A 4163-nucleotide genomic window follows, 5' to 3' on the forward strand; every position below is an offset into this window, starting at 1 on the left:
GAACTGAACTGACCGGTAACTGGCGACCGGGCCGGTAACTGGCGACCGGACTTAATAATGTATGTCTGATCAGACTACTGCCACAGTATACTGGGTGAAACAACTGAACTGACCGGTAACTGGCGACCGGGCCGGTAACTGGCGACCGGACTTAAGCATGATAGTAAAGTGACCACAAGCAATATCGCATAAATCTCAAAATGAATATTTGCACGTAATATAATTAACTAACATAATTAAATATGAACAATTTCGATCTTCTTGCAATAAAATCATGTACTTGCGATATTTAAAAATACCTATATGGCTTGATTGAAGAGTGAAAGAAGATATAAACATGCCTTGGTTTGTTTTGACAGAAAACAAACGAAATAACGACGCGGCGCGGCGGAGACGGAGTGCTCTTCACGTTCTTACTTTTCTCTCTTAATTCCTTTAAACCAAGCATGCACCATAATTATTATAATGGCTTAAAAATCGTAAATGTGATGCATGAACATTTAAAAATATCATGATTTGTGCTCAGGGCGCTGCAAGGACTAAAATCTCACCCCGGGTGCAAAATGACCATTTTGCACCTGGAAACCCGAAAATTATCGTTTCAATCCTGGACCTCTAAAATTGACCCGAAGCTTACCCAACTCCTTAAAATGTCCCAAAACATTTTTAAAAAGTATTCCTAGACGTAAGTTCGAGCCTAAAACGAAACTTAATCGATTCGTTTTAAAACTTGAACCGGAGTCCCGGTTTTAATCCGAATCGACTCGAAACACAACCAAATTTTTTCCAACTTTTTAACACATCTTACAAACACTATAAAGCTCCTAAAATTTTCACCTCAACCCCTTAAACTTACGGCTGATAATCCAGCATGTTATTTGATTCTAATACCTCCCAACAAGACACGTATACCCTTACTCATCCCTTTAAACTTTAGTGCTAGACCTCCTCCACCAAAAAAAAGGTCTCCACCAATCACATCTCAGCTACTCTAGGCTCTCCTGGACTCAAATAACTCACGCCTAAACTTCCATGCATCACACTCTTCCCTCCCGCTATGCACGAACCGAGCCCACTAGCACCTAATCACCAACCTTACGGCCAAGCCGATGGCTCCAGCCCCTAGCCAGCCTATTGTGGACCTAGACCAGACCCCAAGGAGTCTACCAGCACCAAGGATCCAGCCCCATGCAGCCTACACTAACACCCCACCGCTAGACACCAAAAGTGGCTCCACCGTCTCTTCTTGCATTCGGTTCCATTGTCTCACTCAAGGATTAGATCCAGCAGTGGGCTCTCTCAAGAAGTGGTTCGAACCCATCATGAGTAGATCTATAGCCTGGTCTCACCATGGAACCGACAGCTCCCCCCTTGGCCCTCGATCTAACGAGATATAACCTCCCCATGGCACGCTTCTCTCGGATCTTCCCTTGGTACGATCAGCAGCCACCCTAGACTCCAAAGCAGTACTTATACACCCTGAGTTACCCCTAAACAACCGAGTACAGCGGCCCCTTGCAAGAAAACTCAGAACCCGTGAGCAACAAAAATGAAAATTGAAAGGAAACCCATGTAAAATTGATGGCACTTCATGTTCATTTTCAGATCGAGAGATTTCATGCATGTACACATAAACATCAGTAATATACACGTGAGTGATGCAGAAATGAAGATACAACGCGTGCCTTAAATGATGTACACGCGCGAGGGACCCGAGATGAAGGCTGGAGGAAACTCTTTGCAAGAACAAGTGGAAAACCAATGGGGCCTTTAGCTGTAATTGATGAAAACGAGAGGGAGAGGGTGCTCTGAATGGGATGTCGGCTGGTTGGGGGAACAAATGACTAGGTTTAGGGTTAAGGAGTGGGTTAGCACTAAATAAATAATAATCAAGAGTTTAATGGGCCCTAATTTGCTTATTAAAGGTTTACAAAGATAATTAAGCCCAATAGGCTTAAAAATGGGCCCACTACATCTAAACGTACTCCCGAAAAATATTTCGTGTTGGAAAGATTTTGAAAATATTAACCGAACCATCAAAAAGTTCCCCAATTGGACAAAATTTGCATACCGTTAAAAATAAAGTTCTGCGGGTAAAAATACCCAATAAATCCCATTTTCGAAAAATACACTTAAAAATATTTTAAATTAATTTATAAAAATAAATCGTGTAATAAAATAATTTTCCTTAAATTCTCCGTCCCTCGATCGAACGTGATATGCACCTAGAAACCCTAATGCATGAACTTTTAAAATTTCATGAATTAAATCCTATCATGTATCAATTGTGCATAAAATGCATAAAAATAATTAAACACAATTTAATGAAATAAACATGCATTTAATGCTTTTAAAAAAATTAATTAATTAAAATGCCAAGGAAATTCAATAGCTTGCATGCATGCCAACTTTTAAATTATATTTACTAACATGCTAAATTATCACTTCTTAAAATAAATGAATTTAAAGAAAAGAATTTAAATACTCATGCAATAAAATCATTTTAATTTAAATACTAGAAATTATGCATGACTTATACGTAGTCTAAGTTACGGGTTCTACAATCATAATTCGCTAATTGGGCCTTACGTACCTACTGAGGAAAGGGGTTTCCCGTTTTCACTAAAGGGTAGTGAAAATGTCAAAACAGTGGGAGCGAAAATTTATAAAGTAAAAGTCCATACTTTATATCTTACTAAATATTTTAAAATAATCATTAACATTTATCTGTTTTACTTTTCAGTACAAAACTTTGACAATGTCTTCGATACGCAACCCGCTATCCGCTATACTCGAAAAACATGTGTTAACCGGACCTAACTATCTAACTTGGCTAAGAAATCTGAAAATCGTCCTAAACTCGGAAAAGATTGCATATACACTACTGAGTCGCCCCCTGCTGAGGCTCCGACTGACTGCACTCCCGAGGAATTGCAGACCAACAAGGAATGGTGTGACCATGACTTGAAGGCGAAGTGTTATATGCAGGCTTCTATGAACGATGAGCTGCAAAGGCGTTTCGAGGATGCAAAGAATGCTGCTGACATTCATTTGCACCTCAATGATCTCTTTAGTGAGCAGACTCGGCCTCTTAGGCATGCTACAGTCAAGGAGCTCATCACTTTACGCATGCGAGATGGGGCTTCGGTCCATGAGCATGGCCTAAAGTTGATTGGGCTCGTGGACAAGCTCGTTGGCATGGATCTGATCTTGCCTTCGGAGTTGACCACTGATGTGTTGCTGCTATCGTTGCCCAGCTCATTTGATCCTTTTGTGGTGAACTTCAACATGAACAAGATGGAGCCGACCCTCGAGGAGTTGGTGAATATGCTTGTGACCTTTGAGTCCACTATCAAGAAAGAGACGCCGGTTCTTTTTGTGGGCTCTTCATCTGGTACGAAGACCGGTCCACCTGGGAAGGGAAAGAAGCGTTCTTTCCAACGTCCCAAGAAGAGCGTGCCCTTGAAGAGGCAGACTCCGGGTCCCTTAGTGGCAGCCACACCAGTGAAGGCTGACAAGACTGTTGACATCTATCATCACTGCAAGAAGCCTGGACATTGGAGGCGTAACTGCAGGGAATATCTTGCCCAGATGAAATCTGGAAACGGTATGTTCTATATTTAAGTAAACATTTCAATTAACTCTAGTTCTTGGGTATTGGATACCGGATGTGGCTCACATCTCTGTAATGATTTGCAGGCGATGGGAAGAAGTAGGAGGCTCAGGGAAGGTGAGACCTTCTTGAGGATGGGCAATGGGGCAAGAGTTGCTGCCAAAGCTGTTGGAGATGTTTCTTTAATTTTGAACAATGATTTTAAGTTGATGTTAAGAGATGTTTTATTTGTACCAGACTTGATGAAAAACATTATTTCCATTTCTATGTTGGACAAAGATGGATTTTCTTGTTTATTTAGCAAAGGTGTTTGCAACATTTACAAGAATGAATGTTTAGTTGGTACCGGAGAACTTGAAAACGATCTCTATAACTTAAAATTGAAAGATATTCCACTAAACAATGTCCAAGCGATAACAACAACAAACAAGCGCAAACAAGATACTCTTAATATGGCACAATTATGGCATGCTCGATTAGGACATATTTCCCTAAGAAGGATGAACAAGCTAGTGGGAGTTGGCATGTTTGATATGTCTGATATTAATGC

This window comes from Primulina huaijiensis, chromosome 16, assembly GCF_012295235.1.
Source record: "Primulina huaijiensis isolate GDHJ02 chromosome 16, ASM1229523v2, whole genome shotgun sequence".
Classification (NCBI taxonomy): domain Eukaryota; kingdom Viridiplantae; phylum Streptophyta; class Magnoliopsida; order Lamiales; family Gesneriaceae; genus Primulina; species Primulina huaijiensis.